This window comes from Emys orbicularis, chromosome 1, assembly GCF_028017835.1.
Source record: "Emys orbicularis isolate rEmyOrb1 chromosome 1, rEmyOrb1.hap1, whole genome shotgun sequence".
Classification (NCBI taxonomy): Eukaryota; Metazoa; Chordata; order Testudines; family Emydidae; genus Emys; species Emys orbicularis.
This window is the reverse complement of record NC_088683.1, coordinates 137408176-137434367: the sequence shown is the minus strand read 5'-3', so window position 1 is coordinate 137434367 and position 26192 is coordinate 137408176. Positions and strand designations below refer to the sequence as shown.

Sequence of the window (26192 nt, the reverse complement as noted above, 5' to 3'; positions counted from 1 at the left end):
AATCTGCTACTTCTTATCACAAACTTATCTATGGTTGTTTCTGGATGATGGAGGGTTTTTTTGTTTGGTTTGTTGGTTTTTTTTGCTACAGGTGATATACTGTGGCTATGTGACATACATGATGTGACTGAAACACTATCATTGGCAGATAACTCTGAAACCATAGAAAATGATGGTGATCATGAAGGGGGATAGTCTTCAGAATCCTGTATGTTGAGGATGGATTCTCCTAAACAGAATAAGTCAATGCAGTTATTTAATTATTATTACCATACTTCTCATTTAGCATTACTCATTGCATTCACTTATAGTACTATTTTAAAGGTGAAATTGTAAAAAGAAAATCTGCCTATTTCAGCTATTTATTTTTTATCACAACTGCATGTAAAATGATAGTCCCATAGAGTAACAACTATATTTTTTGCTCAAAACATGAGAATTCAAGAATAGTCCAGAAGAAAGACAGGCGGTCCTTAAGAAAGTATGAAATAAAAGAGAGTTTACCAACCTGAAGATCCTGCATGTTCAGACATGTTCCTTTCAATCATCTTCAACACATCTTCCTCCTGAGAAGGAACACTTCTCATGATGTTGTTTCATTCGGGCAACCAGGCCTTGCATTTCTTTGTTGCCATGCATTTTGCACGCATGCCTGTTTTACCCACGGGTAGAGGAACTTCATTAAAATATTCCCAAACTGGATCTCTTTTACAGCCTGCTGCCACTATAGGTTTTCCCTTCTAGTGAGAGAATGGCATGGTAGATCTCAAATCAAGGAAGGCTCCACTCAGAGAGACCTCAAGACTTCTGGAATATGCTGCTCGAACAGTTTCACTTTTGTTTCTACTGCCTGTCCCTCCCTCCTCTCATTTATCTCCAGACTTCTTCTCCTTGTCCAGATCTATTCCACCCCCAACAATCTTCTATTCATTGAACTTTTTGAAACTTTGTACTTTTAGCGAGAGGTAAGGGATTGACTCTGTGTACACAAATCTGCAGAGGGACAATAGGGTTGAGGTCTGTTATTTTCCACCTCTCTATATTATTTATTTATTGATTTAAAAACATTTTTGCTGTTAACAAGCATGTTATCTCTGGAGACACAAATACACAGTTTAAGAACTGCAAAAGTAAGCATCTCTGGTGGTATCTTCTAGACTGAGCACTGAGTCCCATTAGGTAGATAGAAAGACTAACCTAAATAATCTATACAGAACCCCCTGGATCCCCATAAAATTGGGTCCCTAATCCATGAACTATTGGAACTCATTTACAAAACATTTCTTAAACATTACATGAATATATTGTCTCATACTATAGAATTAGAATTTATAATCCCTGTTCCATGATGAGATCTCTTTGAGCTATAATGTATCTTAATTAAAACTAATCTTTAGATATGCTTTTTGAGGCAAAAACCTTTTATAAAAAAAATTGGATTTAAATAAAAAATCCGATTTGATTTTTTTTTTTAAATCTTTGATTTTTTTATTCACCCTGTTTCTGCTTCCAAAGCATAATCAGATTGCACCCCCCACCTGGTCTGAACAAGATTTAACGCTGGTTTGCAGTTTTATGACGTTCTGATGCAGGTCACTGATAGTGTTGAGGACCAGAAAGCATCTGGATATGTTTCTTCTAATTTTTTGTAGGATACTGTGTCTCTTCATCTGTTTATTATGGTCCAATATCCAGACTTCAGGTGGAAACGTTGAAGCTGTAAGTGGCCATACTGAAGTTTGTGGTCTAAAGCTCATAAATCAGAGTAATCCACTCCCTAAATTTTCTGGAAAAGGGCATTATTTAAAACAAATGCTGACTTCCAGAAGAATGGAAGCAGACTTTGTCCAGGCTGCAACAGCAAAATCTACTTTTGGGGATTTGGAACGAGAAAGATGATCTTCCACTTTAAACTGTTAGTACTTCCCCGCATCTGTCCAGAGTCAACTTGCACTTGGGTTTTTCAGGCACAAGAGCACCATCTTGTGGACAGATGAATATGGGGGCGAAGGGGAGAAGCAGCGTCTGCAGAGCCTCCTTGTTGGAAAGAAGAGGATCCCTTTACTGCCCTCAGCAGAGAAGGAGGTTGCAATTGCAAAACCCTACTGATATATTTAATAGGGGCTTGCCAAGCCTTTAGTAAGAAACAAACACTTTCCAGATTCCAGAAGACAGGGTATCAGCAGATCCCATCACTATAAATATCTTTCATTAGAGACGGAAAGAATTTCTAGCCAACACACCCCTCAATTGCAAGGCCCGGCAGGTCTAAAACCCGGGCCCTGCAGAGCTGCCAGACAGCTAACCTCCACACTCTGCCACTCAGCAAGGTTCAACAGGCAGTAGCTTCATGGCTCCTGATTGGTTCCCTGCCCTACATAAATGCAAAGGGCATTCCAGAAGGGATCCAGCCAACATCATGGATCTTCTGTAGCTGCCACAGTCATTCCTACTTTCTTCTCTTGAGCTCCTGGCTTCGACTTCATGTCGATTTGGACCTCACCTCGACCCTGAAACCTGACTAGGACTCTGATTCTTGGTGACGACCTCTGCCTGGAAGTTGACCCTGCTCTTATCACTGGTCCTAACTGCACTCTGCAGTATTCTGACATTTTGCCTGGACAACCCTAGCCCAAGGGGAAGGCCTACCCTGTGGGAGCAAGGAGACAGCAGGCCACTCCCTAACCAGCATTCCCCAGAGTGTACTTACTGGGCTGACCAGTCCCATGAGGCACTCCCTACATTGCGAGCCCAAGCATCACAGCTCACAACAGAGAACTAAGCTCTGCACAGACAATCCACACAGCTCCATGTTGAAAATGTGGCACTGCAGGCTCAACTGGCATAGCACGCCAAAGATAACCAGCGCGAGTGGCCCGGCTATGGGATGACAACACTGTGCTCCGGGCACACATGAAGCCACACACCCAGACCCATGGCCACCAGTCCCCCTCCCAGAATGTTTTAATGAGGACCACCAAAAATCAGGGAGTTTCTTAACCAGTGTCTCCTGCTGTTTCTGTTCTGTCCCCGGTCCTATCCCACCAATCAAGAAAAAGTAGGACTCGTTATTAGTCTCCTGACAGGAAACATGTTGGATTGGACTTCTTCCCCGCTTGAATGAGAAATCCAACACTATCTATCTGATTGGAATACCTTCCTCCAGGCATTTTCCGCCATATTCAATGGCCCCCACCATGCCCACTTGATGGAGGCAGCCCTGAGCAACTCCAGCAGGGGCAGGGAATGGCCTTCTCCACCACTGCTCACTTTCAGAAACTAGTCTCTGGCATCAAGTGGAATGAAGCGGCCCAGCTCTACCAGTTCCAGTGGGGACTACATGAGGACATTAAGAATGATATAGCTCATGTGGATGCCCCAACCAACCTAGATGCTTTTGTCAACCTCAGCACAGAAACATCAGCAACAGCCTCCAACAGTGGAAAGGAAAGGAAGGGATCTGTGCCACCACCTGACCACTGGTCTTAGGTACCCATCTCTGACCCAGAACACAAACCCATGCAGCTGATATACCTGCCATAATGTCACCACTGAGGAAAAGGAGCACAGCATGTCTCTACTGTGGAGGATCCAGCCATGCTGTCGCCAATTGCCTATCATGAACTTCAACATGACAAAATCCAGCACAATCCAATTTGGGAAAGGAACACACCCAGAGTCGGTAGAGGGGGTTAGCCTGGGTGAGTGCCGAGGTAAAGCACCTGCCCTACTCCCCACTGAGATATTCTCTCAGGTTTGCGTCTGCCTCCTTATCCCAGAGGAGCTGTATTGAATTCCCCCACAGTGGGCACTGGTGAATTTTGGGGCAGCAGCCAACCTCATATACACACAGGAAAAAATGTGTGAACAGTAATATAAAAGTTTATTTATATGAGTTATGTAATAACACAGAAGTTCACAAGTAAATTAACAAGTCATTCCCTTTAACAGAGTTGTATAGCTTTTGAAACAGCCAGACTTTGTTTAAAGAGAACCACTGGAAATTACACTAAAATTATAGAGTGAAAGTAATCCCCTCTTGGCAACAGTGAAAAATAGATAGAACATTCAATGTCCAGGGAATAACTACAAGTAGAGCAACATCTTCTATCCTCACTAAGTTAATTGTGGGCAATTCTGTAGTCTTTACTCGGCAAACTTCCCATTGAAGTCAAAGAAAGCTTTGCTTTAATAAAGACTGCAAGATTAAAGCCTAAGTTCTTCAACAATAAGCACTAATATCCCTTCATTTACACCTGATACTAATAATAAAAGCCATTACATATAACAATCAGTTGCATGCAATTACCATATATAAATTAAATACATGATTCTTCTGTAGAGGCTTTAATTAACAAATGTATTTTTTAAAATGACAACACTGACACATCCATTCATTTGCTAAAATACCAGATTTTTTATTAACTTTTTGAACAGATCGCAACTGCTTTCCTTCAATCATCATATGTAATACTATGAGCTGTTTCCATAATCAAACCACTACTTTCCACGGACAAATATTGTTGACTACACAATTTACCATACATGCAAAAATTACCTAAGTCATTAACATCTTGCTAAATTTAAAAAAACAAACAAAACAAAAAACAAAAAACACACCACTTCTCCCCCATACCCAAACTGTTAATTCTTTTTAAGATGTTGCCCTTTTTGAAAAGGGAATTCAAGCCCAGCCCATTTAAGATCAGCTCATATTGTAGTCTGGATGTCTGTCACCAGGGTACTGAATGGGAGCTGTCTACCAAAAGATTAAAGCTAAATTCAACTATGCACATTGTTGGGTTTCTCTCTATTAATTATTATTATGGTTCTGTAACTCAAACCTAATGAGGGAACAAGGACTCTATTAATAAGAGCTACACAGTAACCTCTACTGCAATAAAGTTATGCCAGCATTCTATCCTTCATCAGTTTTACTAACTCCAGATGTTTCATAATCATTTACAGTTTAACCTGGTTAAATATAGATTTGTGTATTCTTCCATAGGATCTAATATTCTTCCATACATCAAAAATATTGTCAAGCTTTTTAAAATAAAAACTGCCATTAATTATCTAAGAAATTTAAACCAGGAACTGTAATTTCACTTTGTGGTATGAATATACTTACTGTTTATGAAAAAGTCAAGTAGACTGTTGAATTGCTGTTACACGATAAAGGTCTTTTAATATAAAAATGAGTTTTACTTCTATAACAATCTTGTAGATTTCTTGCTTTTTTTTAAATTATTTTAAGAAAAGGATGGCTCAGGAGATAAAGCATAAAATTTGTCCCATGCCTAATTTCTAGGTCACTGTTTTATATCCCATGTAGATCAGTAGTGACCAAAATACTTACTATTTTTTGACCACTCAGGCTTCTGAAGATGAAGCTGGTGCTGTCCATTCAGTTCCGCTAATAGGTATTCACATTATAAAAATATGTCCTCCTGACAAAAACTACAATTGCAATCCACAAATTCTTTGCCAATCTCAAAAGGGAGGCAACAGTCTGAATTAACCTTCTAAATCCTCCCTAGATTTAGTACCGCAAGAATATTTTAAAGTATATCGGCATAGCAGTATCTTTATGCCTGTAGAACATGTTGTACCCCTTCTTAACTATTAAAACATTTCATTTTCTTGTGCCCTCTACCTGGTATCTTTCAGCTGCATTTCTTTTTTTTCCTTTTTCTTTTTTTTTTTTTAAATGAAATTAAGTAGCTTTATCTTATCATAAAAACATACTTGTACAAGATTTCACCATGTACATTACATGAACTTTCCGTATTCTGACATTAGTAAGTGTTGATAATTATGAAAAGATTATTTTCTTTACTTACCTGCTTGTTTATAGCATGGAAACAAACTTATTACAGTAAAATCAATAAACAGGTCTTACAGAATAGCTATTGTAAGATAGTAAAACAAAAGGGGATCTACATATTCTAAAATCTAAAATGGAAACAGTCAGCTTGAAAGTTAGTAATTTAAAAAAATTAAAGAAGATTCAGCTATTTCACTTGCCTATGAATCTGCCCACCTGCCTATTTAATTTTACAATCATATTAACCCATTTAAAAAAGTCTCTCTTTCCCCTGTTGCTATTTGAAAGACTCACATGAACAACACCAGAAAGTGAAGATCCAGTCCTGCAGTTACTTAAGCATACGTGGAGTTTTACTTATGTGAGTAGCCCAAATGAATCTTATGAGACTTTGACATAAGTAAAGTTACATGGTTTTGTAGGATCAGGGGCTAAGCAACTATTCAGGGACAAAGAATACACACAAAGTGCTGTCAAAAAGCCAAAAAACACAAAAGAAATATTTTTTTCTCCAACAGTAATCTTAAATCTTGATCCTGAAAATACACTGAAATCAATTGATTTATAAGTGTTTGCAGGAGTGGGAGCTTGGGTGTCACTTATAGAAAGTAGGTAAAACATAAGTGATTCTTAAGGTGATTATATCCTATAAATGAAGATCTTTACATACTCCTACACCTTTTGAAAACATATCCATATTAACTAAGTAGCCTTACTGCAAATTAATGGTAATTAAATCTACATAGGTGCTTCTAAATTCTGATTCAGGGTAACATTCCTGATCTTAACCAAAAAGAACAAAAATATACTTGCAAAGTAGCGTAACATATTGTCTAAAGGAAAAATAATTTAAGTTTCCACTGCAACAGTTAGAAATCTGAGAAAACTGTAAATAGATTGGCAATACATTTGACAAAGCATGAGACTTCACAGAAACCAATAGCTGAGACTAAAATTCAGTGCTTTCTGCACCAACTTGTCAGAAGTGCCCAAAAGCTAGGGTTTGGGTTTTTTTTGTTTTGTTGTGTTTTTTTAATGTACTGGATTATTATTTTTTTGTCATCTTGGGCCAGGATACTCATTTTACCACCAGCAGCTTATAAAACCAAATGCAAGTAGACCATGGTCTGTATATCAGCACAGAAACCGCTTTAGAAGCTCTGCATTATTTTCATTTTAGAAGTTGCATCCTATGGAAAGTCCATTTAAAAGCTTAACTGGCAAGTGTACGCTAAAATATTTTGTTTTCCTTCAAAAACTACACCAGATTCCAACCCACAGAGACAGGATTTCCAGTTTATTTCTCTCTACCACATGTACTAAAACCAAAATTATAACATAGGAAAGCGTTGTTAAAAAGTTTTGCAGTAACAGTAAACCTAGAGCAAAGAAATTTACTGTAGGACTCTGTTCCTGATCAGTTTAAAAAAAAACCACACACAATTCTGTATCCTACAGTAAATACCAGATATTTTAACTGAGAAATTAAGTATTTACCATATAAAGTTTACCTATATTAAAACAAATCCACAGGTAATACTATTCTAATTTTCTTTTCTAAAATTAATGAAATCAGTTCTAGCAATGTATCCATCCTTTGAATGGAACAATCACTAGTAATATCTTTCATGAGAAAAATTCAACACCTCAAAATATTATGCTGAGGCTAAGTGTCAATAACAGTATATGGAATTTTGTATTGTTTCCTAGAATGTGATGATATATTTCTTTGTTTTGTTTTCAAACATTCTAAGGAAAAATAAGAACTGGGTTTATTGTCATCTACCATTATGTGGTACTTATTTACTAGCCATAGTTACTTCAGAATCAACAGTGATTCGGAGCCCGTTGAAATCAATGGGAGTATTTTTCCATTCTTTGGATCAGTCCCCAAGTGTCTTTTTCCCAGTAATATCTAGAAATATTTTAATATCGCAATTCTGTGATAAACTAAACACTAGTTAAAAAGATGTGATTTTCAGATAATTAAAAGTCTTTTACAGAAAAACCATCTTCACTATACCAAATGGTAGATTTTAAAACAAAATCAGCATTATAATCAGGGTTTTGAGGTGTATTTTCCCTAGTTATTCTCATATTCCTCACCAGTTATTTTCCTATCCCTAAAATGACTTTAATAAACTGTACTTACTTTCTTTACAAGAGACTAAATTGTGGCAAAGCACTGCACAAAAATCCCACAGCCAATGGGGAATCACAGGATACAAAAAAGAACTAGATAAGTTCATGGAGGATAGGTCCATCAATGGCTATTTGCCAGGATGGGCAGGGATGGTATCCCTAGCCTCTGTTTGCCAGAAACTGAGAATGGGTGACAGGGAATGGATCACTTGATGATTACCTTTTCTGTTCATTCTCTCTGGGGTACCTGGCATTGGCCACTGTCGGAAGACAGGATACTGGGCTAGATAGACCTTTGGTCTGACCCAGTATGACTGTTCTTATGTTCTAATGATCTACTGTTCTTCTGGCTCAAACACCTACAAATAAGCCATACTACAGGCCCTCTGCAACAGAACCATGGAGGAGTGGCTCCACAGTGGACCAAATGCTTCCTGAATCCTGACTCAGCAATGGCATCTATACATCACATCCACGCACACACACAAGTTTGCCTATTTAAAACCAAACAAATTTATATGCTCTTTTAGTGACTTCTAAATAGTATGGTGAAACAGTTAGTAATGGGCACTACAGCAAACCTTGAGACAAAACAGACTTCAGCCAACTTCTAAAACACACTAAACTTTTAAATTTCTCTCATGTTGACAGGAAGACTGCTCCAGATTGTGATGTAGATATGGGCCCTGGTTCTGGGTTATCAGGTGTCTATCTCAGTCAGATAGAATCTGCCACCACCAGCTAGCAAAGTACTAGCAAAGTTGAGAACCTTATCAGCCTCCTCCAATAGATGGCTATTAGGACCAAACTCTCTTAGGTTGTTTAGAAATTTTGCTGGAAAGGCACAAGTGAGCTTCCCTCCCCCATGGAGAAAGAGTTCTTCATAATTCCCTGCGTAGACCACCAACAGCTTGCTGTTCAGAAGCATAAACTCAGATCAATATTTTGTAACTACTTAGCCGCTTTAATCCATTATCCTCTGTGCCAGGAACCATTCACTTATTTCTGGCTGTCCATGATCATAATTTTCCTCTCCTGCCAGGTGCATAGAGACTAGCAGGTTTAGAACCATTGGATTTCTGTTCGAAGAGAGTACTAGACTGCAGTCTCAAGTCCCAATCACCTCCAACTGAAGTAAATGCAAGTTGGATCCTGTCCTTATTTATACTGAGCACTCTTGAAAACAGATACCGAAGTGTAGGCTAGCTTCTTTGCAGGTGCTTTTCCTTTGCCTAGATAAGATGGAAGTCTGGATAACATATCTGAGGGAACAAAGGGTTGAACTTTATCTTCTTTAGCCTTTGACAGATCATCCTCTATCAGATTTACAATTTGATTATGGTAGCATCTATGATGGGCTAGGCAGTTTAAGGAAAGAATGTCCCAGGTTCTCTCAGTCTGAGACAGACAGAGATTAGGGAGGGAGAACAACAATTGTTTTGTTTATACAGTATATACACAAGCCAAATAAGATTGTCCGTATTTCATGTCTCCCTCCATTATACAGCTGATCTTCAAGCTTCTGCTCAACTTCCAAAGGTATAATTCATAATCAGTGTTCTCCACTGGTGGTGGTAACACTGGAAGCTGTAGCATAGATAAGACTTGATGTTCTTACCATCATGACATTTAATCCTAAGTGTCATCCACACTATAGCGACAAACCGTGGATCTACACCAGTGGAGAATTAGGTCTATGAAGTCTGGTAGTATACATGAGGCTTTGCAGAATCCACAAAACCATCTATAATTTTGTCTGGATAAAAGCTCCAGAAACACAAGGGAATGAAGAGGAAGAAAAAAAATATCAATGCTCACTATTTTTAGTTTCTAATAGAAGATTACAGAATGAAAAGCTAAAAAGACTTAGATAACATTAAAAGGGAACATTGTCCATTTAATTTTCATTAATTATACAAGGCATTTTCATTTTTCAAATATAAAAAGGGCCACTAAGTTGTACCTTTCAGCCTTACCTTTTATTTTAAACATCCAGTTATATATCTAAGGGAAAAGAGTTCACGACTGCTGGCAGTTCCTCCAGGAGACAATATTAAAAGAACAAATGCAAATTGTTCCAATGCAAAGACAAGACAGGAAGAATAATAAGAAACCAATATGGCCCCATCAGGAGCTTTTTAAATGACCTGAAAATCAAAAAGGAATCCTATAAAAAGTGGAAACATGGACAACTGTTAAGGAGGAGTACAAAAGAACAGCACAAGTATGTAGGGACAAAATCAGAAATTCTAAGGCACAAAATGAGTTACACCTTGCAAGGGACATAAAGGGAATAAGAAGAGATTCTTTAAATACATTCGGAGCAAGATGAAGAGATGAAGGAAAGTGTAGGTCCTCTACTTAGCGGAGAAGGAGAGCTAAAACTGATGACACCGAGAAAGCTGAGGTGATTAATGCCTATGTTGCTTCAGTCTTCACTAAAAGGGTTAATTATGACAGATACTCAACACAATTAATATGGACAAACGGGGAAAGGAATGCAAGCCAAAAAGGAAAAGAATGAGTTAAAGAATATTTAGGTAAATTAGATGTATTCAAGACAACAGGGCCCGATGAAATTCATCCTAGGGTACTTAAAGAGCTAGCTGAAGCAACCTCAGAACCATTAGAAATTATCTCAGAACACCTGGAGGATAGGAGAGGTCCCAGAAGACAGGAGAAGGGAAAACATAGTACCTATCTTTAAAAAGGGAAACAAGACAGACCTGGGAAATTATAGACCAGTCAGCCTAACTTCAATACTTGAAAAGATACTGGAGAAAATTATTAAACAATCAGTTTGTAAGCATCTGGAGGAAAACACAGTTATAACGCATAGTCAGTATGAATTTGTCAAGAATAAGTCATGTCAAACCAACTTAATTTCCTTCTTTGATAGAATTACTGACCTAGTGGATGGGGGGGTGGGGAAGTAGTAGATGTGATATACCTTGGTTTTAGTAAGGCTTTTGACACAGTTCTGCATTACACTTTCATAAGCAAACTAGGGAAGTGTGATCTAGATGAAATTATTATAAGGTGGGTGCACAACTGGTTGAAAGACCATACTCAAACAGTAACTATCAATGGTTTGCTGTCAAATTGGGAGAAATATATTTAATGGGACCCTGCAGGATTAATTCTGGGTCTGATACTATTCAATATTTTCATTGACGACTTGGATAATGGAGTAGAGAGTATGCTTATAAAATCTGCAGATGACACCAAGCTGAGAGGGGTCGCAAGCACTTTGGAGGACAGGTTTAAAATTCAAAATAACAATGGCAAATTGGAGAATTGGTGTGAATTCAACAAGATGAACTTCAATAAAGACAAATGCAAAGTACACTTTGCTTAGGAAGGAATCCTATGCAAAACTACAAAATGAGAAATCACTGGCTAGGTGGTAGTACTGCTAAAAAGGATCTCTGCGTTATAGTGGACCACAAACTTAGTATGAGTGATCAATGTGATGCAGATGCAAAGAAAGGCTAATATGACTCTGGAGTTAACAAAAGGAGTGTAGTATGTAAGACACAGGAGATAGTTGTCCTGCTCTACTCGGCACTGGTTAATGCTGTATGATTGAAATATGACCATTTATATCAATAATATTGCACTGTTAGACAATTGCAACAAATCTGGTATAAAGTATGTAATGTAAGGTGTCAATGGAAAAGTTGTGATTTCCTAAATAAGAGATTGTCCTGTTTATATGCAGGAATCATTTTTGTGACTGAAATTATAAAAATGGCCTATATACCTATATCACCATTGTTTGTTCAACAGCCACAAGGTAGTTTACATCCAGTCTAGCCAGCACATTGTGAATGGACTTTTCGAGCTTGAGAAGTCATTTCCCCCCACCCACCCCCCATTATCTCTTCCTGCTGATGCCTCAGCCTCCCAGGGGACAATGGCTACTCCCTGTGAGGCATCAAGCCATGTAAGGACATGTGATATGCTCATGTGACCCTGGACTCCATCTTGTGCTTGTAACTTTTCAGACTGGACTGTGAGGTTTATTTGAAACAAAAAATGTCCAGGCACATGGCAAAGGGCATAAAAGACCCCTAGAATAACTACATTTTGCCTTTTTCCTCCTCTGATTCTCTGGATTGTGGATTTACAACTAAAAGGAGCATACTGGACTATGGACTGAGGACCTTCCAATCTTTTGGAAGTTACCAAAGACTTTACAAGCCAGCAGTCTCTATAACTTCACTACTACAAACCTGATATAAGAACACTGCCATTATTGTATGTATATGATCTATTAACCATTTTTAACTCTCTTCTTCCTTTATTTTATTAATAAACCTTTACATTTTAGTTACTAAAGGATTGGCAGCAGCATGATTATTGGGTAAGGTCTGAGTTATATATTGACCTGGCTAAATGGCTGATCTCTTGAGATTAGAAGGTCCAGTGTCTGGATGCTGAGATAAGGGCTGGGATGCCTAAGGAGACTGCTTTTCCGACTTCTTGTTAACCAGTTTGGTGAAACAGAAGTTTACTTTTGTTACTGGCTTGGTATAATCTTATGATAGAATAACCACCAGTGAGTCTGCCCTATTTCTCAGCAGTTTGTCCTGAATCTAGCATTCTCAGCTATGACCCATTGATGCACAAGGACAACTGGTGAGGCCTCAACTGGAGTACTGTGTACAATTCTGGGCACCACAATTTAGAAAGGATGTGAACAAATGGGTAGGAGTCCTAAGTAGAGCCACAAAAATGATAAAAGATTTAGAAAACTTGACCTTTAAAGAAAGGTTAAAAAAAAACAGGTCCTGTTTAATTTTGAGTAAAGAAGACAGAGGGGACTGATAAGTCTTCCAATATGTTAAGGGTTGTTATAAAAAGGACGGTGATCAATTGTTCTCCAGGTCCACTGAAGGTAGGACAAGAAGTAATTGGGTTTAATCTGCAGTAAAGAAGATTTAGGTTAGATATCAGGAAAAATTGTCTAACTACACCTCTACCTCAATATAACGCTGTCCTTGGGAGCCAAAAAATCTTACCGTGTTATAGGTGAAACCGCGTTATATTGAACTTACTTTGATCCACCGGAGTGCGCAGCCCCGCCCCCCCGGAGCACTGCTTTACCGCGTTATAGCCGAATTCGTGTTATATCGGGTGGCGTTATATCGAGGTAGCGGTGTATAAGGGTAGTTAAGCTCTGGCTTTCAAGGCAGGCTGTGAAGTCGCCATCATTGGAAACTTTTAAAAACACGCTGGACAAACACCTGTCAGGAATGTTTACTTGGTCCTGTCACAGCACAACAGACTGGACTTGACTTCTTGAAGCCCATCCAGCACTACCATTTCTATGATTCCATATTTACAAGACTACAGTAACTCCTCACTTAAAGTCGTCCTGTTAACGTTGTTTCGTTGTTATGTTGTTGATCAATTAGGGAACATGCTCATTTAAAGTTGCGCAATGCTCCCTTATAACATTGTTTGGCAGCCGCCTGCTTTGTCCACTGCTTGCAGAAAGAGCAGCCCGTTGCAGCTAGCTGGTGGGGGCTTGGAACCAGGGTGGACCGGCAGCCCCCCTAAGTTCCCTGTGCAGCAGCTGCCCAGCAGACTACCAATTGCCAGCAGTTCAGCTGTCTCTCCCCCCACTGCCATGTGCTGCTCCTACCTTCTGCCTTGGAGCTGCTCCCGGGAGCCTCCTGCTTGCTGTGCGGGGGGGGCGAAGAAGGGGGCTAAAGTCAGGGTGTCCCCCTCTCCCCTACTCCTGCCCCCACCCCCCGCTTACCCCTTCTCCATATAGAGCAGGGGGGAGACACAACAGGACTCAGGACAGAAAGAGCTGGCCGCAGCTGCTGTCTCAACTTCCTGATCTTTTTAAAGGCAATGTTCTTAGAGTAGGCCTGAATCCTACACAAACTTGTATGCATGTTTCACTTTACTACCATGAGCTGTCCCACTGGCTTCAATGAGACCACTCATGATAACAAGTTTAAACAAATGCAGAAGTGTTTGCAGGATCCACATTTAAGAGTATCAGATTAGAGTCAACAATACCTTTGACAATATCAGTGTGGATTTGTCTGTTTTGTTTTAAATCTAAGGATTCATCTATTTTATTTTGATTGAGGGCTGCTTTTTTGTTTTCATATTTCATACTTGGCATATTTATAAATTTTTGGTAATTTTACTAGAGTGACATTGAATCAAACAACAGAGCTATTTGCATTCACATTTTATCCAGCTGTTCATCTTATAATATGGTTAATCATTCAACAGTGACTGCTTCTGATTCTGAGACCACCAACTAAAATTTTAAGATTAGCTTTCATTTACATGCTGGTAATAACAGCATCATAGGAAACAAAAAAATTCCTAAGGACCATATGTGCTCTAACGCTAGTGAAAGAATTGGACTTCTACTGAGCAGGAAGTCTCTGTAACAAAAGCATTAGTCCTAATACAACAAATGGAAAACTTATGTCTAAGGACTTACCTTCACTGCAACAGTTACCTCAAGTTAGTACACTGGAGCTTAGCTCAAGTGAGAGTAACCACATTGTGAAACAACATTGGAGCTACACAGAATGATTGAATTAGAAGCACAGAGTGATTGGATTAGCAGCCAATAGGGAGCTGTAACTAGAATAGGGTGAATTTTTTAGTGCAAATAGTTTTTTCACGGAAAAAACGCAGATTCTGCACGACCAAACAATTTGCAAATTCAGGTCGATTTTGGCAAATTGTTTCCATCAAATAAAAAAATTGAATGTCAAACTGGTTCATTTTTAATGTTTTTGTTTTGGAAAGAAGTTTCATTTTGGAATTCCCTTACTTTTCTTAAAAAAAAGAAAAAAGAAGAAGAAAAAAAAACCCATTTAACCACCCAAAACATTTTGTTCAACCCCAAACAAATTTTTCAACTTTTGTTTCAATGAGAAATCTGACAAGTTTCTGTTCTGGTTCCATCTTAAAACTGAACGTTTTGATTTTTCAGTTAGGCCACCAAACTGAAAAATCAGTTAATTACTGAGATTTAGTCACAACTTGAGCTGCTATATCCCCACTGCATTATTAGCTCCAGCATCAGCAGCACTTCATACCCCCTTTACCTAGTTCAAGTTTACAATGCCACTTAATTTGAGCTAGCAATGTGTGTGGGGACAGGAGTCAGGTTAATAGTAAAACTCAAGTTTATAGCTTGAGCTAACAATGCAATGATGACAAGCGTCAAGAGTGAACAGCAGTACATGTCAGTATGTGAGTAACACAGTACTGTGTAAAAGGCAGGATCGAAACTTCTTAAAAGCTATTTAACTACAGACAATCTTAAAAATTTATAAACCCGGTGTCTGTTATTTCATAAAATTTATACTGTTGAGTTAATGAGACCACAAAGCAAAATGAAATATCCTAACTGTCTGAAGGTTTGATTGCATTACTTTCCATACATCTATCTATACATGAAAGCATAGAGGAGGACAGAAAATTTAAATATTCTCCTTTTACCTACGTTACTGAGAGAACAGCTTGTTATGACTTGTCTAGTACATACTAGAAGAGCTGAATAAATGCTTTCTGGAATATATTGCTTTCTAATCAGAGTACAAAGACAATGGTATCAAATACAAAAAATTGAACATATAACCAAGGTGACTCGATTTCAAAGGGACTTGGGCATTTTAAAGGACTAGACCAGTAAATGCCATTTAATGGTGACAAAAAACTAAGCTAAGCCAGTACAGAAAGCAACAGACAGAAGAAACTGCCATGTGGAAACCCTCCCCTTCCCCACCCCCCCCCCCAAAAAAAAAAAAAAAGGTTTTGGTCCAGAACCTACAAATACTTATGGACATGCTTAACTGAAGGCAAAGGAATTACTTGGTTACACTTCACCATGCCCATAAGTGTTTTGGGGGGCTTAATGTGGAATAGTGTTGAAGCTATAAACTCAACAGTGCTATCTTCAGTCCTGGTGACCTAATCATCATTATTCCAGTAGTATCCACCTTGAATTAAGTGCCATCCACACAATCTAACCTGAAAAGTTCATAATCTAAGAAACCAAGCAATATACAAAAGAGTGAAAGAGAGGAATAAAACATACAATCACACATACTTTTTAAAAAATAAGGAAAATAAATAATCCTTAAGAGACTCTCACCCTAGCCAAAATTAGTTGGGTAACTTCCTGTAGGCATCTTGACAAAAGTGGGTCTTGAGAGATATGAAGCATCAGTGTAAAATACTTCGGGTAAATATGTTCAAACAGATGTTCCCTATTGCAATGTCGCAGAGGGCCAGCTTTCCAAAATGAACACACCCAACACATTAAGAAAAGTCCCTACATAAATCCACTGACACCTAATGGAAGCACAGGCAATGGTCCCAATAACATGTCACAGCTCTCAAAATTAGTATTTTTCTGACCCGATCCTTTTCCTAACTAAGAGTTTGCTTTTAGGGCATCCTTTCCCATCTCAATATGCACACATGCTTTGTTTCCAATGAAGAGAATAAAACTGTTAATATTGTTGCCTTTTTTCTAAACTGTGGTCTATGGACCACTAAGGGTCTGCAGTTTGCTGGCTGATAACATGATGCTGGCTCTTCTCCATTTCTACTGGGGCTACTGTTGTATAAAAGGAAAAAGAGGAAACAGAAGCCATCATAGCAGCCATTGCCACCTGTGGAACTGGAAATGCCAGCTAGTGGTAAAAGAATATCCATGGGCCATGGGAAAAAGAAACAAGGCAACCAGGCATGCTCACAGAAGGGACCTGAGCAACAAAGAAGGATGCAGAGGGAGAAGAGAAATCCAGGTGGCAGAAGGAATGGGCAGGGGACAAAAGGAAAGAGAAAATAGATTTTGGGACAGAAAGAAACAAAATTAAGAGCAAGAGTAGACAGTGTGATTAACTCTCTCATAAAGGACAACACAACATTGCACTAAAGACACCTAAAAATAATTTCCTAATATTACTTTCATGTATAAGCAGCTGATATATTTGCCACAGTGACATTATGGAATTGCAATTCAGAAAGGTAGTGATCTTGGCGACAAGTTCTCTATTAAGATGTGGGCTGCAACATGAATGAGTTGTCTTATATTTGACTACACCTGAAAGTCTGAATGGATTAGCCCTAAAATCACACTACATTATTAGGAATTTAAGGGTCATCAAGCCACATATCCTTGGAAAAGTCGCTTTACACAGATAGAGTCATTGTTGTAGCCTCAACCTTTCCAGACTATTTTCAGGAGTCCGATTTGTCTTGTGTACTAAGTTTCACCTCACTTAAAAGCTACTTGCTTACAAAATGCTTATAAAACTACCAAAAGTGTCACTATTACTGAAAAATTGCTTACTTTTTCATTTTTACCATACAATTATAAAACAAAACAATGGGAATATTAATATTGTACTTACATTCCAGTATATAGAGCAGTATAAACAACAGGATGGATAAAAATCAATTATTTTAAAAAAATAAAAACAAAAAAAATCCCAATTTTTTTATTTAAATGAGATTTTTTTGATAAAATTCTTTTTGAGGGAAAAAGTTTTAATTAAGATACATTATAGCTCAAAGATATCTCATCATGGAATAGGGATTATAAATTCTATTTCTACAGAGACCATATATTCACGTACTGTTTAAGAAAAGTTTTGTAAATGAGTTCCAATAGTTCATGGATTAGGGACCCAATCTTATAGGGCTCCAGGGGCTTCTGTACAGATTATTTAGGTTAATCTTTCTAACTACCCAATGGGACTCAGGGCTCAGTCTAGAAGATACCACCAGAGATGCTTACTTTTGCAGTTCTTAAACTGTGTATTTGTGTCTCCAGAGATAACATGCTTGTTAACAGCAAAAAAATTTTTTTTTAGTAAATAAATAAATAATATAGAGAGGTGGAAAATAACAGACCTCAACCCTATTGTCCTTCTGCAGATTTGTGTACACAGAGTCAATCCCTTACCTCTCTCTAAAAGTGCAAAGTTTCAAAAAGTTCAATGAATAGAAGATTGTTGGGGGCAGAACAGATCTGGACAAGGAGAAGAAGTCTGGAGATAAATGTGAGAAGGAAGGGACAGGCAGTAGAATCAAAAGTAAAACTGTTTGAGCAGCATATTCCAGAAGTCTTGAGGTCTCTCTGAGTGGAGCCTTCCTTGATTTGAGATCTACCAAACCATTCTCTCACTAGAAGGGAAAACCTATAATGGCAGCAGGCCGTAAAAGAGACCCAGTTTGGGAATAAGAACCATTCCAGAAATATATGTTTGTTGATGATGTTTTAAAGAAAGTGAGACCAGTACACTGGTGGAAGTCACTTAAGCACTTGGATTCAGAGACTGTTGAAGTGATAATCTGACTTTTAACAGTAGTAGCTTCTTCTGCCAGTGTAGAAAGAATATTTTCTTCCTTTGGACTAATTCATTCCAAATTGAGAAATCATTTGGGTCCTGAAAAAGCAGGAAAGCTTGTTTTTCTTTTCCAGATTATGAACAAACAGAAAAATTAAGGTGAAGACGACTGAGTTAACTGCAGAAGCCAATATTTTAAAGTTTCTCATGTTGACCTGGCTGACATAGTCGATTTAATTTTTGTTGTTGTTTTTTAATATTTCATTATAAACAATTTTAATAAAAACACGATTAAAAAAAACTTGAATGTTTAAATTCAAAAATTCATATGCTTGTTTTGTTAAAATATTATGTTTGCTGTTGAAGAAAAATATCCAGAATACATAATGTTGTTGTTTTAATTAAATAAAACAATTTTAAATGTCTGTCTGGTGATGTTAAATAAATAAATAAATATATGGAGATATACCTATCTCATAGAACTGGAAGGGACCCTGAAAGATCATCGAGTCCAGCCCCTGCCTTCACTAGCAGGACCGAGTACTGATTTTTGCCCCGATCCCTAAGTGGCCCCCTCAAGGATTGAACTCACAATCCTGGGTTTAGTAGGCCAATGCTCAAACCACTGAGCTATCCCTCCCCCAATGTTCTCTTAATACAGCATGGCAAGAAAATCCTCCAAATATTAATGATTAACCTGTTGAATTGGTGATATTTATGAAGTCATTGGCAGGTGAACTATCTGCTTCAATTACCTTTGGTAAATGAAATAACCAAACAATCATTCATTTTCTGATATAGCTGTAAAACTAATCTGAAAAGTTTTCAAAATAAATCACTTTAAAAATGTATAGTGTGTGTCTTCTAAAAATGAAACCTACATCTCTGAGTTGTGAGGAATATGTATTAAGGTTATAACAACCAACAAGAATGCACTTTTATATAGAAATCCATGATTAAATTGAGTCTTCCTGACTAGTGATCTAAATCATGATTTAAATCAAATCCACCCCGTAAACAAGTAATTGTCTGTAGGAAATTTTAATTTGTACTGACTGTGTTAGTGCTTTTTATGTAGCTTGCTGTAAAACCAGGCAAATATCTAGATGAGTTGTTGTATCCCCTGGAAGACCTCCGAGTACCCCCAGGGGTAAGTGTACTCCTGGTTGAGAACTAGTGGACTAAAAGGTCTCAAACCTTGTCTCCTTGTTCAGCACTAAACACATCATCAGCATTCTATAACAATAGTTTTACAACCTCTGGATTTTATTTAGGACCTCAAAGTCAGATTTTTAATCCTTCTAGACTGAGAAATCAAAGATTGTATAGTATCAGTGGAAAGTTAGTTTTGCATGACTGTCATAAGATTTTGGATTTTAGATTCCCAATTGTCACAATAATGTGGGTATGCTTGAAGATACCTCAGATTAAAACAAAAAAGATTTTCATACTTTAAAAAAAAAATCACATAAAACCTGAAAATGCATATCTACAATGTGTTTTCTGTTAGCTATATTTGTACTGTCAAGAAATTAACAGCTATTAGCCACTTTTTCCAGGCTGTCTCCGTCAATAACCTAGAGACAACTGAATCATCTGGGGGAAAGAAAGATTGTTATCCTTCCTGTGCTGATTTTCCTCAACGTTTTAATCACTTTCATAGACTAAGAACAAAAATATTCTCTTAAGCTTAGCTTGACTTTTTTCTGAGGGAATGTCAGCCTGACTTTTAGAATTAAGTTGCAACTTATATCACTTAGCATATATAGTGCCATTATGATGATCTGAAAGTCCATCTCAAAGAAACAGATAACAATAGTAATCTAAATAATACTTCTCACTTCTATATACCACTCCCAAAGAGATTTATTAATATTAGGGCTCATCAGTTCCATAAGTCATTATTATTAACCCTGTTTCCATGGCTTGAAAAATTTACTAAATGACACTCACTAACCTGAGGCCAATATGAAAGATTACTGTCAGACCTACAAGCAAGGTCCTGGTAAGCAGCTCCCACAACTGCTGGGAAACTGTAGAGTGCTAGAAATTCTACCAGAGGGCTTTCCCTAAACATTGCCTAGGAACTTCATCTGTTTAATAAGCTTCTAGCAAGTAGACGTAATAAATTATGAAGCCAAAATTCAAAATGACTGCTCTGGTTGCTGGAAGGGAAAGTTATAGATATTTAAGTCGGCTTCTCTGAAGATACCATTCCAATGAGATTCACACTCCTAAATCTTAATTCCCTAGGATGAGATATGCAGAACTCCTCAAGGTCTTAACAACTTTTGGTCCATAAGGCAAGCAGTAGCAGGATGGAATCTAAGCCAGCACCCAACTTCTGATGGCTCTCCTGCCCATGCAACTCTCCGAGTTTAACCATTTCTCTTCCAAGTCAGTTTCTTACTGAGCTGGAGGCACAGTCTCCCTAAATAAGCCACTAAATTAAAACAAAACATTGGAAACAAAACAAAACAAAAACTATTGCTTCAAGAAAAACCACAAAAGCATCATTTTCTAGAGTGATTACTCCCAAACTCTGAGGGTAGTGAGCAGGTGAACAGAAAGCCTATTGGAATGATATCTTAAGAGAAGATAAAAATAACATCCCTCAAAGATTCTCAATTCTGGGGATCAGGTGCATGGCTCGAGTGATGTCCAAGAGAAAAACCAAATGAAAATAAAACTCCAAGAAGCAGAAACAATACGGCCAATGCCAATAAGCTTTTCTGTATTTATTTTGCAAACACAGTGGAGGGAGAAGATACTTCCTCCACAATTCTAGATGTTATGCACGATGCCTGAAAGAGGCAAGCAAATACAAAACATCCATAAATTTAGCTATTCTAAAAGAAACAAATGTATGACAAAGTGGATTAAGCTCATTCTCACGCACCAGGAATAAGACTCTTCATGTAAGAAACAAGTTCAAAAGGAGTTTCATCAGCACCACATTAATACTCAATGACAGAAAGAGCTTTTTAATATAGGTATTTGAAAAAGGATCAAGCCCTGCATGAAGAATCTGACAATAAAAGTCTACAGAAACACTTATCTACCAGTGCACAATAGGCTGAAATAGCTGTCAAATAAATTTGGATAGACTCGGTTGAAGAATGTGTCAAGAAATTTGTATGCAATATAAGTTTGGAGGTTGATGGGGGTTTGTCTGCACCACACCACAAACTTTTTCCAGTTGCTGTTTTAAGTCCTTCTGGTAGATGACTTTCACAAAGCCTGTGGGAATCAACAAACTCCTCAGACACACCAAACTTAGATGTCTTAGCAGCTTCTGTAAAAGTTGGGAGAATGCTGGATCATGCCCGGCAGATTGTTATCCAGTTGCTTCTCTGCCTTGGTTTACATGTAGCATCAATGCAATCCTCTGGCACTTATGACTCCATCTAATTACATTTTCCTCCTGAACCTCAACTTACACCACACAAGCATCTGAAATTGTCTACTCAATGGAAGGACCTGGAACATCACAAAGGCTTCATGAAGTTCTAGCAGTCATTGTGCCGGAATTCCTACATAAGAGGCACAAAGGGGCTGGCATCAAAGCCAGAGCTTTATGTGCCAAGGAGGAAACTTCAAGGGAGCAGGTATCAACTTTCATACAAAAAGGATTCAAACTGCTCTGAGCGCTCCAGACAAGTGGCGGATAAGAGGAATGCCTCAAAGCTGTTATTGGAAAAATGTCAGCCTCCTAGCATATAGTAATATCATGAATCAGTTTTTAGCCCCAAGCTGAGAATATGCATCAGCAGGAATTCCAGAAGTGGAACTGACTGGATTACAGGGATAAGATTGCAATGTGTCAGAAGAAAGTAGTGGGTTCTCTTTCAATACCCCCTACCTAAATCTCTTGTGTCAAGGATCCACCTCATGAGGTACATGAGAACTCAGCATCAAAGATTTCAACACTGAGACCTGAAGTCTCAAAATTCTGGCATATAAGAGTAACAGCACAGGGCTTTTTTACTCCCAAGAACATATCAGGAGGAAGCTAGGTTTGTGTTGATGCAGAGGGTACACACACACTGTACTCAGCAGCTTCCCTTTTGAAGCAGTCTAAGATGATTTTGTGCCAGACTTTGGGGAGTTTCCCTACGATGCCTTGAAAAGAAGATGTTCCCCATGTCTCCTCATTACCAAAGAGGCAGATGCTTGCACACTGAACACCTCTGTACTTGCTGGTTAGACTGTACGTGCAACACAGCAGTCATACTCATTCACTACTGATCTGGTTCTACCATTCAGATATCCTTTGAACCTGCTAAATAGTCTTCTTTCTGCCTTAATGGTTGAGGAAACCGTTTAGTAAAAGCAATGCAACCAAATACCAAAGCCACTTGTGCCAACTGGTGTTTAAGTACTTACCCACAGGCACGGATGTGATGAAGCCAACAATGGAAACATCAACAATACAAGGACCTGAGTGCAAAACATCTGGGGAAAAACTGGCATCAAAATACTCTGAAATAACCATGGAGACAGGCACCAAAGTGCTCAAAAATAGGCGCTGAAGCACAAAGACAAGAACTGAAGTGCTGAAAACTGGGCACAAAAGCACTGAAATATGGGTGCCGACCAAAACCACACTGAAGCATTGAGGCAAATTGCCAAACAATATATTATTAATCTGGACCGGACTGGATGACAGAGACACTGTAAAGAATACCCACAAGGCAAGCAAAGTAGTCCACAGAGACGAGCCATGACTGAAGACAGAGGCTGTGGCTACACTGCCGCTTTACAGCGCTGCAACTTTCTCGCTCAGGGGTGTGAAAAAACACCCCTCTGAGCGCAGCAAGTTACAGCGCTGTAAAGCGCCAGTGTAAGCCGTGCTCCCAGGGCTGTAAGCTAATCCTCTCGTGGAGGTGGAGTACCTGCAGCGCTGGGAGAGCGCTGGCGCACGACCACACTCGCACTTCAAAGCACTGCTGCGGGAGCGCTCCTGCGGCAGCGCTTTGGAGTTTCGAGTGTAGCCACGGCCAGAGTAAAATAGAAGTGAGAGGGAAATTCCAAGGGCAGCAGTTAAGGTCAGACATTGATACGTAAATGTAAGTAAAGGACTGGCAAATTCTGCCTTTAGGGACCAAAAATCATCACCAGTCTGTTGAGATTCACTTCATTAGGAAGCCAACACTCAGAAGTGAAAATACTGGTCAGCTGAAGCATTACATAGAATTGACTTCATCTTCCTCAACCAGAACCTCCTGATTATTCTGCCACTCCCATAGGCCCCGTTTGCCACTGCTTGCAATCTTTAGGGAAGCTCTCTGCTACTGGTAGCAGTGCTAACTAGCAACAAAGTGAAATCGACATGATCACTGGCAGTTTCACTGCTATTGTGAACAGGAGCAAAACTGACCAGGATCTTGTTAGCTGCACTTTGCTGCTATGGACTGGGGTATTATAAACATCTGTCAGCAGACACCTTGGCAAGTTATGGTTCTCTACCTTACGCTCTAGAAATCTACTTCTTTAACACACACAAAGTCTTCATAAATTGATGGCTTTAGCACCTCCCATCCTACTCACCATGTGGCAGGGAAGTTCCCTATTTGCCAAAGTAGATTTTTCACTCATTTAGCCCCACCCGTTCCACCAATAGGGAAACTGATGCCTCTAGGCCACTGAAATAATATTTCAAGGAAACAGACACATTGCCAGCCATCAGTAATCTGAGTGGGGAGGAAGAAGGGCCCATTACCACAGTATCTGAGCACCTCACAGCCTTTAACATGTATCCTCGCAATACGTCTGTGAAGTACATACAATTATCCCCACTTTACAGAGAGGGAACACAGGCACGGAAAGACAAAGGGACTCATACCGGGTCACACAGGAAAGACTGTGGCAGAGCAGGAAATTAAACCCAGGTCTCCCGACTCCCAGACTAACACTGTAACCACTCAGCCACACTGAGGAATATTAATTTTAAGGCACAGGGGATGAAGGATTTTGCAGTTCCAGTGAAATACTGTCAACCTCATTGGGTAACCTCCCTTCCTCCATGTGGTCTGTGAGAACCAGGGGCGTGCATGCCCTGGCGTGGGGTCGTTGGCAGCACTAGTAGGTGAGGAGTGCAGCATCCTGTCATAGAAATGGACAGGAACAGAAGGCCAGCCCTTATGAGGTCATCACCTGCAACAGCAGCTAGGCTCTTGCCCTGCAGCTGTCTCCCCAACCCCTGCCCCGGGTGTGGGAGAGGGAGGGGGCCAGGGAGTTGGGGTACCTCACACCCCCTTCAGGCTCAGCCAGGCTGTTCAGGGAGCTGTTAGACTCTCCCAGTGAAGCGCCTGGCAACCTGAACTCATCAGAGCCAACCCAGGGGGCCAACAGGTTCCCAGCCAAGACGCAGAGTCTGGCCTCACCCCCGCCCAACCGTCCGCCTAAGAAACAACCGTCCCCCACCTCCGGGGCCGCTGAAACCGTTGGTGTTTAGAACGTTCCGAACGTTCTATTACCTGTCGCCGAGGGTGGTTCAATCCAGTTGCCCCGCCCCCTCCCCCTGTCCTGGGCCGGGCGTACGTATCTGCGTGTGTACGTCACTACTCCGCACAGCCACCGCAGGTAACGCTACTGCTGCGGCGCCCACCTTCCCTCCCTCTCACGGGGGCGAGCCGCTCTCACCCTTAGTCACGCACCGGGAGAGCAGCGTCTCACCCGGATGTGGCTTTCATGCTGCTCCGCCTCCTGCCGGTCACGTGGGGTTGCGAGTGCGGCTCCCGGTCCCGCGCGCCTTCTGAGCCGGTTGGAGCTGGCGGGCCCAGGGAAGCGGCGGGCTGTACCTGGGGCGCGCGGACAGCCCCTCCCCCCCGTTTCCCCAGCCGCGGTCTGCTGATGACGGGCAGCCGCTGCCTGCGGGGCCCGCTAAGGCGGGGTTCAGTCGACGCCTGGGCGCCTCCGAGGCCGGTGGGGTGAGGCTCGTGTCACCTGGGGCCCCCCGCAGCCGGGGTAGCGCGGGACACGTCGCCTCCCTGCCGGGCAGCGCTGCGGGCCCAGCTAAAGCACGTGACTCGGGAGATGACGGACGAACACCCCTGTCACGTCCCTCCCCAGCCCGCGATGCGCTTGTCAGCGGGGGGGGGGGGGCTGACGGGGGGCGGAGGGGGATGGGACACAGGACAATTGTATCGGGTACCTGGGAACATCTGTCATGCCGGTGTGAATACAGTGAAATGGGGAGGGGGGCAGCAATGATGCACCAAACTTCTCTTGAGGTGCAGGGGGCCACTGGCTGTGGATACAACTAGGGCTGGGGCTTCAGGTAGCAGCTAAAGTTGTCAATATTTCTGCCTCTCTTGAGCTCCATCAAGCAGCACTCTTGGCAGGAAGCCTGTAGGCAGTTGCAGAAAAGGGGTCAGGGACCCAACCAACCCACACTGGAAAAGGGGTGATCTAAAGGATCATGCCAATGTAGTTTACACAGTGGCTGCGAGGAGCAGAGATGCCCGCATGGTAAGTAAGGCATAGATATAGGTCCATTAACTTCTTAGTGTTTTATCCATTTAAATTATTGTTTTGTTATATTACGTTTACTTTAATAAATTGTAGCAGCTGACAATAAATAAAAAAGTATAAATCCCACTTTATCTATCCCACATTTTATTAAGCATTCATTTTTCCATGAGATAGTTACCACTCCCTGCTGCAGTGAACCATCCCAGAATACCCCAAACAGTACGGTAGGGTTCTCCCCTTGAAATTAACCCAGTACTGCATCCCTCAAATAACTCCCACAGTGGTTTGAGCATTGGCCTGCTAAACCCAGGGTTGTGAGTTCTCCATCCCCACTCAGTTACACAAATCCCATGGGACATCCCAGCTGTTCCCAACCCCTAGGGGGTTTCCTTCTCCAG

At 40.2% G+C, this 26192-nt stretch overlaps 1 protein-coding gene across 1 annotated transcript in view; it reads right to left on the bottom strand.

Moving 5' to 3' along the window:
* Nucleotides 1-24871, bottom strand: part of CCDC91 (coiled-coil domain containing 91) — a 325679-nt gene extending 300808 nt beyond the window's left edge. The window contains exon 1 of the mRNA XM_065420717.1: nt 24798-24871. The gene's annotated coding sequence lies outside the window, so the exon portion shown is untranslated. The remainder of the gene's footprint in view (nt 1-24797) is intronic.
* Nucleotides 24872-26192: the final 1321 nt, after the last annotated feature.